A 14460-nucleotide genomic window follows, 5' to 3' on the forward strand; every position below is an offset into this window, starting at 1 on the left:
TCTTTCTTTCTTTCTTTCTTTCTTTCTTTCTTTCTTTCTTTCTTTCTCTTTTTTTGGTAGCAGGTAATCAGAAATATTTCCCTCTTCCTTCTTATGACCAATAGTGCTTGGAGGCCCATGGATATTATCCATCTCAGTAACATTTGCTGGATGAAAAAGGAGAGCATTGACAATTTCTTGCACAATAGGTATTTGTGTCTAGTACCTATCAGCATACAGGGGTAGGGAAAGAAACGTCCAGGATCCTTCATCTATTATCCCTAAGCTCTTGCTTCTCTCATTTACTCATTTTGTCCCCATATTCCCTGGAAACTCACCATTTTCTCTCAGATTCAACAAATCACTAAGCCTTCAAACCAGTAATAAAGAGAAAAAAACAATTTACTTAAAACAACCTGAACTGATGGGTTTTTTTGGTTGTTTTTAATTTAATTAATGTATTTATTTATTTTAGTTTGCAACATTCAGTTCCATGATCTTTTGAGTTCCAAATTTTCTCCCCCTCCCCCACCATGGCAGCATGCAATCTGATACAGGTTCTACAAATACCTTCACATTAAACATGTCAAGTTGTAAAGAAGGAATATAACCAATGGACTGAACAATGAGAAAGAAAGAACAAAACAAAACAAAAAAGATAGAGAGAGAGCAAGTAGTTTGCTTCAGTCTGCATTCAGACTCCGTAATCCTGTCTCTGGATATGAATAGCCTTTTCCATCATTAATTCTTTGGAGCTGTCTTAGAACCTTGCATTGCTGAGATAAGCCCAATCTATTAAAGTCAGTCATCACAGATATGATGTGTCTGTAATTGTGTACAATATTCTCCTGGCTCTGTTTCTCTCACTCAGCATCAGTTTATATAAATCTCCCCAGGTTATTATGAAGTCTTTCTGCTATTCATTTCTTATAGCATAGTAGTATTACATTACATTCATATATCACAACTTATTTAGCCATTAACCAATTGATGGACATTCCCTTTATTTCCAATTATTTGCCACACCAAAAAGAGCTGTTATAAATATTTTTGCAAGTGTGGGTCCTTTTCCCACTTGTATGATCTCTTTGGGATACAGCCCTAGAAGTGGTATTGCTGGGCCAAAGAGTATGCACATTTTTATAGTCCTTTGGGAATAGTTCCAAATTGTTCTCCAGAATGGTTGGATCAGTTCACAACTCCATCAACAATGCATTAGTGTTCCAATTTTCCCACATCTTCTCCAGCATTTATCATTTTCCTGTTTTGTCATCTTAGCCAATCTGACTGGTGAGATGTGGTACCTCAGAGTTGTTTTGATTTGCATTACTCTAATCAATAGTGACTTAGAGCATTTTTTCATATGCTTATAGATATCTTTAATTTCTTCCTCTGAAAACTGCCTGTTCATATACTTTGGCCATTTTTCAATTGGGGAACGACTTATAGATTTGACTCAATTCTCTGTATATTTTAGAAATGAGGCTTTTATAAGAGACTGGTTGTAAAAATTCTTTCCCAATTTTCTGCTTTCCTCCTAATCTTGGTTATATTGGTTTTGTTTGTACAAAAACTTTTCAATTTAATTTAATCAACATTATCCATTTTGCTTTTTATAATGCTATCTCTTGTTTGGTCATAAATTCTTTCCTTATCCATAAATCTGACAAGTAAACTATTCCTTGCTCTCCCAGATAGCTTAGAATATCAGCTCTTATATCTACACTGTGAACCCATTTAGACTTTATTTTGGTATACAATGTAAGATATTGGTCTATGCCCAATTTCTGCTATATTATTTTTTACTCTTCCCAGCAGTTTTTGTCAAATAGTGAGGTATTATGCCAGAAGCTGGAGTCTTTGGGTGTATTAAACTGTAGATTACTATAGTCATTGACTACTGTGTCTTGTGTGCCTGATCTATTCCACTGGTCCACTGCTTTATCCTTCAGTCAGTACAAAGTAGTTTTGATGACTGCTGCTTTATAATAGAGTTTAAAATCTGGTATGACTAGGCTACCTTCCCTAGCATTTCTTTTCATTAATTCCCTTGATATTCTGTGCCTTTTGTTCTTACAGATGAATTTTTTACTATTTTTTCTAGCTCTATAAAATAATTTTTTGGTAAATTAATTGGTATGGTACTAAATAGGTAAACTAGGGGTGGCCAGGTGGCTCAGCAAGTAAGAGCATCAGCTCCAGTGTTGGGATGACCAGGGGATCAAATCCAGGCTCAGATACTTAGCACCACACCCAGAAATAACTGGCCGTATAACCTTGAGCAAGTTACTTAACCCTAATTGCTTATAAAAAATAGGTAAACTAATTTAGGTAAAATTGTTATTTTTATTATATTAGCTCGACCTAACCATGAGCAACTGATGTTTTTTTTTCCAATTACTTAGATCTGACTTTATTTTTGTGAAAAATGTTTTGTAACTGTGTTCATATAGTTCCTGGGTTTATTTTTGGCAGGTAGATTCCCAAATATTTTATAATATCTACAGTAATTTTAAGTGGAATTTCTCTTTCTACTTCTTGCTATTGGGCTTCATTAGAAATATATAGGAATGCCAAGGATTTATATAGGTTTATTTTATATTGTGCAACTTTGCTAAATTTATTTATTGTCTCAAGTAGTTTTTTACTTGAATACCTAGGATTCTCTAAGTATAACATCATATCATTCGTAAAGAGTGATAGCTTAGTCTCTTCTTTGCCTAATATGATTCTTTTGATTTCTTTTTCTTCTTTTATTGCTACAGCTAACATTTCTAGTACCAAACTGAATAACAGGCTGTCATTGGACAACTTTGTTTAATGTGTGATCTTACTGGAAATGCTTCTAGCTTATCCCCATTACATATGATACTTGCTGCTAGTTTTAGATAGATGCTACATAATATTTTAAGGAAAACTCCATTTCTTCCTATGTTTTCCAGTGTTTTTAATAGGAATGGGTATTGTATTTTGTCAAAATATTTTTCTGCATCTATTGATATAATCATATGGTTTCTTCTACCTTTGTTGTTGATATGATGGATTATACTGATAGTTTTCCTAATATTGAACCATGCTTGCATACCTGGAATAAATCCTACCTGATCAAAGTGTATTATTCTTGTGACACCTTCCTGTAATCTTTTTGCTAACATTTTATTTAGAAATTTTGCATATATATTCATGAGGGAAATTGGTCTATAATTTTCTTTCTCTGTTCAGTCTCTTCCCTATTTAGGTATCAGTACCATATTTGTATCATAAAAAGAATTTGTTAGAGCTCCTTCTCCAATTTTCCCAAGTAGTCTATAAAGTATTGCAATTAATTTTTCTTTAAAGGTTTGATAAAATTCTCTTGTAAATCCAGCTCGTCCTGGAGATTTTTTTCCCAGGAAGTTCAATTTTTTTTGAAGTGGAGTTATTTATTTTACTTCCTCTTAAGTTAATCTGGGTAACTTATAATTTTTGTAAATATCCATCCATTTCACTAAGATTGTCAAATTTATAAGCACACAATTGGGCAAAATAATTCCTAATTATTGTTTAAATTTCCACTTCTTTAGAGGTAAATTCACCCTTTTCATTTTTGGTACTGGTAATTTGGTTTTCTTTTTTAAATCAGATTGAGTAAAGGTTTATCAATTTTATTGATTTTTTCATAAAACCAGCACTTAATTTTATTTATTAGTTCAATACCTTTATTAATTTCAATTTTATTAAACTCTCCTTTGGTTTTCAGTATTTCTAATTTAGTATTTAATTGAGGATTTTCAATTTGTTCTTTTTCTAACTTTTTCAGTTGCATGCCCAATTCATTGATGCCCTTTTTCTCCATTTTATTCATGGAAACATTCAGAGATATAAAACGGCCCCTAAAAACTGCTTTTGCTGCATCCCATAAGTTTTGTTATGTTATCTTATTGTTATTCTTTTGAATGAAGTTACTGATCGTTTCTATGATTTCTTGTTTGTCATTCTTTAGGATTAGATTTAGTTACCGATTAGTTTTTAGTCTATTTTTACATGGTCTTTTGTTACATATAATTTTTATTGCATCATGATCTGAAAAGGATCCATTTAATATTTCTGCCTTTCTGCACTGGATTGTGAGGTTTTTATGCCCTAAAACATAGTCAGTTTTTCTGTTTGTGCCACATACTGCTGAGAACAAGGTATATTCCTTTTTATACCCATTCAATTTTCTCCAGAGGTCTATCATATTTACCTTCTCTAAAATTCCATTCACCTCCTTAACTTCTTTCTTTCTTAGTTTGAAGTTAGTTTTATCAAGTTCAGAGAGGGGAAGGTTGAGGTTCCCCACTAATATAGTTTTGCTCTCTATTTCTTCCTCTAACTCCCTTACCTTCTCCTCTAAGAATTTGAATGCTGTACCACTTGGTGCATAAATGTTGAGTAATGATATTGCATCATTGTCAATGGCGCCTTTTAGCAGTATATAGTTTCCTTCATTATCTCTTCTAATTATATCCACTTTTGCTTTGTCTGACATACAGATTGCTGCCCCTGATTTTTTTTTTACTTTAGCTGAAGCATAATATATTCTGCTCCATCCTTTTACCTGTACCCTGTGTGTATCCCCCTATTTCAAATGTGTTTCTTGTAAACAGCATATTGTAGGATTATGTTTTTAATCCATTCCTCTCTCCACCTCTGTTTTATGTGAGAGTTCATCCCATTCACATTCAGAATCATGATTATTATCTGTATCTTTCTCTCCATCCTATTCCCTCCCTTGTTTATGCTTTTATTTCTCCCTTCTCCTTAAGAATTTTCCTTTTGACCACTGCCTCCCTTAATATTGCCTCCCTATCAGCCCCCTCCCTTTTCCTAACTTTTCCCCTTACTATTTCTTCCCTCCCTTCTAACCACCCCCTTTTTCTTTCCCTTTTTCCTTCCTACTGACTATAGGGCATGTTAGATTTTTATACTTAGCAAAGTATATTATTCCCTATTTGAACCAAATCTGATGAGAGTAAATCTCAAACAATGTCCCTCTCCCTCCCTTCTTTCCCTCTACCATAATAGGTTTTTTGTCTCTTCACATTAGACTCCTATACTTAACTGAATATGTTATTCCCTCATTGAACCAAAATAATGAGAGTAAAGCTCTTAGAATGTTCATCTTCCTCCCTTCTTTCCCTCTACCAGAATATGTTTTTATGCCTCTTCATGTGGCATAATTTACTCTTTTTTGCCTCCTCCTTTCCTTTTCTCCCATTAAATCCCTTTACACCCCTTAATATGTTTTTTTCTCATCACATCAGTTAATTTATACCCACACCTTCTCTCTCTCTCTCTCTCTCTCTCTCTCTCTCTCTCTCTCTCTCTCTCTCTCTCTCTCTCTCTCTCTCTCTGTCTCTGTCTCTCTGTCTCTGCTGTCTGTCTGTCTGTCTGTCTCTGTCTCTCTCTCAATCTATCTCCCTTTTAAATGTCATGATAATTATACAATTCTCAATATTGACAGGTATCATCTTCCCACACATAGGGACGTAAACAGTTTGCTCTTATTGAATAACAAATTGTGTGTGTGTGTGTGTGTGTGTGTGTGTGTGTGTGTGTTTCCCTGTTTACCTTTTTATGTCTCCCTTCAGTCTTGTATTTGGAGAGAAAATTTTCTGTTAAGCTCTGGCGTTTTCATTAGGAAGGTCTGAAAATCTGTTATTTCTTTGAATGATAATTTCCTTGACTGAAAGATTATGCTCAATCTTGCTGGGTAGTAGATGCTTGATTGTAGTCCAAGTGATTTGTCTTATGAAATATCATATTCCAATTCCTCTGGTCTTTTAATGTAGAAGCTGCCAGTTCCTGTGTGATCCTGACTGTAGTTCTATGATATCTGAATTTTTTCTTTCTGGCTGCTTACAGTATTTTCTCTTTGACCTTTTAATTCTGGAATTTGGCTGCAATATTACTTGGAGTTTTCAATTTGGGATTTCTTTCAGGAGGTGTTTGGTGGATTTTTGTGATAAATATTTTCCTTTCTAGTTCTAGGACCTCAGGGCAGTTTTCCTTGATGATTTCTTGGAAGATGTTGTACAGGCTCTTTTTTTCATCATGGCTTTCTAGTAGACCAATAATTCTTAGATTATCACTCCTGGATTTGTTTTCCAGGTCAGTTGTTTTCCCAATGAGATGTTTTACATTTTTTTTTCTATTTTCTTCATTCTTTAGATTTTGTTGGATTAATTCTTGATGCCTCATAGAGTCATTAGCTTCAATTTGTCTTATTGAAATTTTTAGTACATTGTTTTCTTCAGTTAGTTTTTTAATCTCATTTTGCATTTTTTCAGTTTTTACTCTTTTTAAATTTTTTTTATATTTTATTTTATATCATTCATTTCCACGAGATTTTGAGTTACAAATTTTCTCCCCATTTTTTGCCAACCCACTACCCCAAAGCAGTGATCCTACTGAATACCCCCTCCCCCAATCTTCTCTCTCCAATATCTCCCCCCATCCTCCCTCCGACTTTCCAGTAGGGCATGGTGGATCTCTATGCCCCAGTGCCTGTATAACTTATTTCCCAATTACTTGAAAAAAATAATAATATACATATCTTTTAAACATTTGATTTTAAACCTTTGAATTCCAGATTCTTTCCCTACCTCCCTTGTCACCCACACTTACTGAGAAGATAAGCAATTCAATACAGGTTGTACATGTGTAGGTATGCCAAACACTTCCATAGTAGATACTTTGTAAAAGATTGACTATATTTCCCTCCATCCTATCCCAACCCCCACTAGTTCTATTCCCTACTTTGATCCTGTCCCTTTTCAAAAGTGGGTGTTTCCAACTTCCCTCCACCCCAGTCTGCCCTCACTTCCATCATCCCCCCTCCCCTTCTCCCCTACTCTCCTGTAGGGTGAGATACCTTATTTAGTGTGTATGTCATTCCCTCCCTAAGCCCAATTCAATGAGAATAAGGTTGACGTGTCCCCTTTTACCTTGCTGTTCTTCCCCTCCATTGTAACAGTTTTCCCTTGCCTCTTCTATATGAGATAATTTACCCCATTCTGTCTCTCCCCATTTCCTCTCATTATTTTCCCCTTTCACTTCTTAATTTCACCTTTTAATTATCATACCTTCCTATATACTCTTCCAAATTTTTCCTCCACTTCTCTTACTTGATTTTCAAAATCCTTCTTGAGCTCCTCCATGGCATCTAACCAATTCATATTTTTCTTAGAAGTTTTTGATGCAGGAGTTCTGACTTCATTGTCTTCTTCCCTCTTCATGCTTTGATCCTTTTTATCCCTAAAAAAAGAATCTAAGGTTTCATTGCTGTGCTTGCTTTGCTTCCTCTGTTTGCTCAGGTTGCCAGTCAATTACTTGACTGCTGAGCTCCTTGCCACAGTAGAACTCTGCTTCCAGAGAGGAGAACTTTGTCCCAAATTTCTGGGATTTTCACAGCTGTAGCAGCAATTACTTGGGTGCCTTTCCGAAGCTCCCTTAAGATTTGGCTCACTGGCCACACACCCCAGGACCTCCACCCAAGACAGTGATCCAGATTCAAGCAGTTTAAAGAAAGAGTGATTACCCTCTGAATGGTTGCTTGGTACCCCCTACAATCTGCAGGCCAGGAGCTCTGAAGCAGCCACTTTGCTTCTCAACCCCAGGGGCAGGAGCCAGACAGTGCTCTTCCTGTTCCCCCCTCCCCCCCGCCCCAGTTCCAACAGAGTTCCAAACTGACCTTTTATTTTCTCTTTGGCATTTATGTGTTGATAATTCTGGAAACCACCACAGCTGCTGGTGATTCACTCTCCTGAAATCTGCTTTAGCTGCTGCTAGTCAGGGGCCATTCTGGGGCTAAAGCCACAGGCTCACACAGGGCTGGGCTAGCCTCCCAGTGTACTGCAATGAACTTTTCCTGTAGGCCTGCTGGGCTGCCTTCAGTGGGAGATTTGTTTCTCTCTGTCACTTTGTGAGTTCTGTAGCTCTGAAATTTGTTTAGAGTCATATTTTATAGGAATTTGAGGTGGTTATAGGGGGAGCCCATGGAGATTTCCTGCTTTTGTGCTGCCATCTTGGCTCTGCCTTCATAAATCCACAAATTTTACTTTTTAAGGAACTGTTTCCTTCAGTGATTTTTTTCCATTTTGCCAATTATATTTTTAAAATAGTTGGTCAATTTATCTTCTACCTCTCTAATTTGGCTTTTAAAATGGTTCTTGAGCTCTTCCGAGAATGCTTTTTGGCCTTGAGACCAGTTCATGATTCCTTTTGAGGTTTAAGATGTGGATATAGGGTCAATATTGTCCTCTTCTGAACTTGGTTCTTTGTGAGCACCATATTAGAATTCTAAAATCTTTGTTTTTCCTATTTGCTTTTTGCCCATTGTTATTTCCTGGCTTTTAAAGTGGATCTCTGCTTCTGGGGCACAGAGGGTTCTGACCCACACTTCTTATGCTGGGAGCTAGGGGCCTGGTTATTGGCTTTGTGTGCTGTGGCCTCTGAGTGCCTAGACTGAGGCCAAGGCTGGGACTTTTTGATGTTTCCCCAGGGTTACATGGAAGCCCACAGTGTAGGATGGGGGAGAAGAGTCATCTGGCCACATCAGGATTCCACCTTTGTACCCCTGGGCTGGAGCTCAAGCAAACTCAGCTGCTGGTGGCCAGGGCCATGCTGGTTTCTGCTGATTTCCCTGGTTGTGAGAAGGCAAAGTTGGGGTTCTGGTGTTAATGCTTGCTGTCTCAACCCCCTTTGGGTTCAGGATCTCCCGCTGGTTAGCTGAGATGGGGCTTGTTGGGTCAGCTCCTATCCAGCACTTTAGTTTCAGCACAGCCACAGCCATGTCCTTCCTCTAGGACTTGCAAGCCTCCAGCTGGCTCCAGTATTTCAGGATTTTATACTGGGGCGATATTCTGTGTGTTTTTCAGGGTTAGAGAGGGACATGAGAGCATATATGGTTTACTCTGCCATTTTGGTGCCTCTATACTGTGATATTAAGGAGCTAAATCAGTAGTAACAAGCCCCAGTACCTATGACCCAAGCAAGCCACCTCATCCCCTCTACAACATCCCAAGAATGGAATGGAATGTTATAAGCCTATCTTGCCTCCATAATTAATTATTCAGACCAAGCAAAGCCCAAAATCAGTCTAGAAAAGTTTGGAAACCTAGCTTTCCTATCAACATAAGAACAGTAACTCTTCAGGATCAGGAAACCTTTATTGTTTGATATAGTAATTCTACATTCCAGAGGAGAGTTCAGTCACTCCATTTGTCTGGAAGAAGCCAAAAAAAATCAAGCATTTTTTTGTTGAGTTATTTTCAATCATGTCCAACATTTCTTGAACCCCATTTGGGGTTTTCTTGGTAAAGAACTAGAGTGCCATGTCTTTATCAAGCCCATTTTATAGATGAGGCAACCGAGGCAAACAAAGTTATGTGACTTAGCCAGAGTAACAGAGGTAGTAAGGATCTGAGGTTATATTTGGCACCTTTGGGCAGTTGATAGGATTTAGCATCAATTGATTGCTTTGACATGTGGGTGCAAGGTAAGCGGAGAGAAAGCTCCACCCAGAAACTCTGCTTTTCATATATAAAATATTTATTCCTTTATATTCCAAAGTTAGAAGAATGAAGTTTTCATGGTTCCCTAACCTTGGCAACCATTTTCTCTTCAAGGCTCAGTTCAGCATCCCATTTTTTTCAAGAGATCTTTCCCATCCTCTTACTCCTTATCCCACTGCTAACACCTTCACTCTAAGAGTACTTTTCAATTATACTCTATAGGGACAGCTAGGTGGTGCAGTGAGTAGAGTGCTGGCCCTGGAGTAAGGAGGATCTGAGTTCGGATTTGGCTTCAGACACTTAACACGCACAAACAAAAAACCTAGCCGTGTAACCTTGGGCAAGTTACTTAATACCCAATTGCCCTCCAAAAAGCAAAAAACAAACAATTATACTCTATATATCTTGTATGTACCTATAGTTGTTTGTATATTGTCTTCTCCATTAGAATATGAGCTCCTTGGGGACTTTGTTACCTTTCTTTGTATCCTTAGAACTTAGCAAAGTACTTAGCACAAAGTAATTAATATGTATTTGTTGATTAACTGAATTTATTCTTCTCCAAATTAGGCCTGGTATTCCATGTTAAAGCATTTTCCTTCACTGGTACGCCCACCAATCATCTCCTCCAATCAGAGTTCATGCTGAAGGCTTAATCACCATGGGCTATCTTTAATTCAATTTAGACAATATCTTACTAAAACAGAAAACATAACTGAAAAATATCATCATCACATACAACTTCAGCATCCTCCATACTTGCCACTCTATTCCAGAGCCAAGTCAGAATCAGTGGTTCAGAGCTGTTACAAATACCTTTCTTTTGTATAGTTTACAGTTCTCAGACTGTGCGTTTTCTCCTTTGCTCATTACAACAGCCTTGTAACATTGGTTGTATGTGTATTTCTATCTCCATTTTACAGGTGAGGAAATTGAAGAAGATTGAAAGGTCTTTTTCAGTAATTTAACCAATCTAGCTTTACCTTCACATGGCTAATTAAATGTAGGGAAGAACTCACATCTACGGATTTCCAGTCTAGCATTTTTTATTTTCTCTTATCTATATTTGATATCAGTCTAGGTATATTTTGAGCCCTTTGAAAGCAGGGATTTTGTATTTACAGTATACTCTCATAGCACCCAGAAAATTCTCTTTACCATGATTCCCCAATAAATGCTGAATAACTATAATCAGGAGCCCATCATTTCATACATCACTCCTTGATATGCCTGTAGTGGTACAAGGTGGCAATGTCCTTCAAAATCAGTGATGATATCACTTTCTTGGAAATAGGAATTAAGGATTGTTAAACCCTTTCTCTGGTTGGACCAAATCAATAATCAGTCTGCATCTGCAATAACTGATATGTACAAGTTCCAAAGTAAGATGATACCCTCCCTCCCTGTGAAGCTGAGCTTTGGCAAATGTTTGACCAAGACACCTTGACAGACTAAGGTCATGGATTTGTGGAATTCCCCTGCGGAATAAGTAGAAGAGCAGGAATTGTGTGACTCACCAGAAATTAGTTCCTAATGTTTCTTGGCTCAGTGGATCAAGAAAAGAGGAAGATAATTGACCCATTTTGCACATTTTATTGTTGTTCAGTCCTTTCAGTCATGTCCAACTCTTCCTGACCCCATTTGGGGTTTTCTTGGCAAAGAAACTGGAGCGATATGTCCTCTCCTTCTCTAGCTCATTTTATAGATGAGGAAACACAGGCAAACAGGGTTAAGTAATTTTCCCAAGGTCACGCAACCAGTAAGTATCAGAGGCTAAATTTGAACCCAGGCTTTCCTGACTGTAAATTCTGTGCTCTATCTACTCCATCCACTAGCCACCTAGCTGCCTGTTTTACACATATGGAAACTAAAATAATCGAAGAGTGTAGAAGTCAATCATTCATTAAGAATTTTTCCATGTGACCTTGGGCAAGTCACTTAACCCCAATTACCCTCCAAAAAGCAAAAATAAAAGCATTTTTAAAGTACTTACTATGTGTTGTGACTATTTGGGATACTAGGGATATAAAGACAAATGAAAAAACAGGTCTTGCTTTAAAGGTGCTGAGAGTCCAGCAGGTGGGGAACCTGCAGCCTTAAGGCCACATGTGGCCCTCTAGGTTATTGAATGAAGCTTTTTGACTGAGTTCAAGTTTTACAGTACAAATCCTTTTATTAAGGGGATTTGTCCTGTGAAGTTTGGATTCTGTCAAAGGGCCACACTTGAGGACCTAAAGGGCCATTTGTGGCCTCAAGGCCACAGGTTCCCCACCCCTGTCTCTAGTTGATGAAGATAGCACAAGCATATATGAGGTGCTTCCAAAGTCTTGGTGCAGTGAATCCTTCATAGCTTAAAAATGCACTGAGGCTTTCAGGACATCTTATGTAGGCATATACAACGTAGATAAAAGATAATTTTGGTGAGTAATCACCAGCTTATAGAGTGATCCAGAAAGAATTCATATAGAAGATAGAGCTTGAACTGAGCCTATGACAATAGTAGGTAAATCAAAAGCTGGGTAACTAGATACCTAGACAGACAGACTAACAGATAATATAAAATAGAGTTAGAAGAAAAGGAAACATAGCATGTCCTATCCCTGTGTTTATGTAGGGGTTCTTCAGAAGCTTAGAGAGTTTTGAGGCTATATATATGTCATATAATTCTACCACTTTACAGGAATATATAACAAATATATAATAACATACACACATAATACACATGCATATAGAGATAGAGATATATAGATGCAGAGAGAGACAGAGAGACAGAGAAAGACATAGACAGAGAGAAAGAGACAGTGAGAGAGAGACAGAGAGAGATTCACCAAAATAGGTAAAGAAAATTCTCATTTAATTCCTTTTCTCAATCTGTTAGCCCCAGTTGGAATATCCTGCTCTTCCCTCTATTGCTACCTGTTTAATCCCCACTCAAAGCCTATCAAACTCCACTTCCTCCAAGAAGACTTTCTGGCCACTAACAGAGCCCTGGGTGATCTCCTCTGAATGCAAAAGATTCTTATTGTCTGCACCATTCATTTGCCCTTCCTGTTATATTATTTTTCATGTTTCATTATCTTCTACCAAGACTCTTTGATTAGATTTTAAGCCCCAGGAGGACAGGGATCTTGTCCTACTTATTTTATCCCCTTTAGCACTTGCCTTATACAAATATTGTTAACTATTTATAAAATGTCATACATGAAGCTTAAAGTCAAAGTTTTCTGCCTAGTGAAACTATGCAAGTATTTCTGAATTGGACGCTTAATTTTTTTAACTACTTTCCAGTAGACAGAATAACTCACAGTGCTAAAAAAGGCAGCCATTTAGAATTCCACCTAAGCGCTTGCTTCTATACAATAGAGGAAAACTGTATGTTATTAGAACAGTGCTAATATGAATGAATAAAGAGCAAAGCATTTATTAAGCACCGGTTATGAACTAAGCACTGAATTAAGTGTTGAAGATAAAAACACAAGTAATCAAGAGAATCTCTGCCTTCAGGAAGCTTATGTTACATTTTAATGGAGGAAAGTACACACAAAGGAGAGATAGAAAGGGAGGAGAGAAGGATTGTTACATATAAAATGGTAAGGAAATGAAATGGAGGCCTAATTCTGGACAAGACAAGGTGAAGGCTTACCTGGTAGAGACCAAGGTTTCAGTAGGAGGGGAATCAGGAGAATAGCCAGAATGCAAGGTGTCCACAAGTGCCCATATATGATTGGAGGCTTCTCAAGTCCTCAGAAGTGGATATGTGATGTTCTCTGTGATGGATGTGCTCCAGAAAAGATAAGTGTAGATTTATTTTTAATCCAACAGGTAAATATGAAATTTAAATAGACTATACTCTATCTGAGTTCTTTTGTGAAGCACATTGATATAAAGCAGATAATTAGACAGTGATATGCTAAATAAAAAAATAAAGGGAAATCCTCCTAAAAAAATAAGAGAAGGATCATTTTATGCCATTGTCTTTTAGAATACTGATCTAGACTAGAGCCCTTCACTCTGTCATTCCTACCCTGAAAATGGTGTTTGGACCAGCTCATCCACCCCATTGGGACCATTTGGATGGAATCCCCAAACTTCTATGGGACTCCTCTGTTCTGAACCAGCACTCCTAGAATTTGATGCAGAGCCAATCCTATATGAAACGGAGTAAGAGATCTATGATTCACCCGCCTTCCACTGCCCTCAACTCAACAAACATTTGTAGCAGCAAGCACCCCAAGCGTCCTCAGGGTTTGCAGCTACCACAGGTTCTTGGATCTGCTTTGTTAAAGGAAAGCAACTCAAAATGGGTTAACAAGCTTACTTTAATCAGTCAGACATATATCGTTTACCTTGTTCAGGAGAAAAGGTCAGCACCCTGAACCTCAAAGTATACAGGCATAATTATCAAGACAGAAACATCAAGTAGACAGATTTCTAAACTGTCCAACCATTACATCCATACCCAGTCAACATCTGGGTTTCCACATTCTGAGTTTTTCAAAGCCGGGGGACTCTCAACAACGGCTTCCCAGAATTCAGATCAAATCACAGAACACTTCTCAAAGTGAGTCCCAAAACAAAGCTACACATCAGGGCTTATATAGCCTTCTCCTGGCTCAGAGAATGTAACAACCTTATTGACCCACTGGCCAATCAAAAAGTATCTACTGAAAAACAAGCCTCCCTCCCCAGGCTTCTGGTGCACTTTAGCCTAGGGGCAGGGAAGATCTTTAAAATTTACATTCGCATTACAACATCCACAATCCTCATCCAACCCTCACTGGCTGACATATTTTACCCCTGAAGAGTCTTCCTTTTGCCTAAGTCATTTTTGAATCTTGTATTTCAATGGCCCCTCACACACTCATTTAAACATTAATGAAGCTTTGAAGAAGTATATGAGAAGACATATCAATCAGGAAAAAAATACAGGAGGGCACCAGACATT

At 37.5% G+C, this 14460-nt stretch overlaps 1 long non-coding RNA gene across 1 annotated transcript in view; it reads right to left on the reverse strand.

The window, feature by feature from the left end:
- LOC138168486 (uncharacterized) overlaps positions 1-13445 on the reverse strand; it is a 41357-nt gene extending 27912 nt beyond the window's left edge. Inside the window, exon 1 of the long non-coding RNA XR_011170113.1 lies at positions 13159-13445. This is a non-coding gene — a long non-coding RNA (uncharacterized lncRNA). The remainder of the gene's footprint in view (positions 1-13158) is intronic.
- Positions 13446-14460: the final 1015 nt, after the last annotated feature.

Source organism: Petaurus breviceps, unplaced genomic scaffold (genome assembly GCF_028583685.1).
Source record: "Petaurus breviceps papuanus isolate PSGF00001 unplaced genomic scaffold, PetGlider_PUasm1.0 37, whole genome shotgun sequence".
NCBI classification, from domain to species: domain Eukaryota; kingdom Metazoa; phylum Chordata; class Mammalia; order Diprotodontia; family Petauridae; genus Petaurus; species Petaurus breviceps.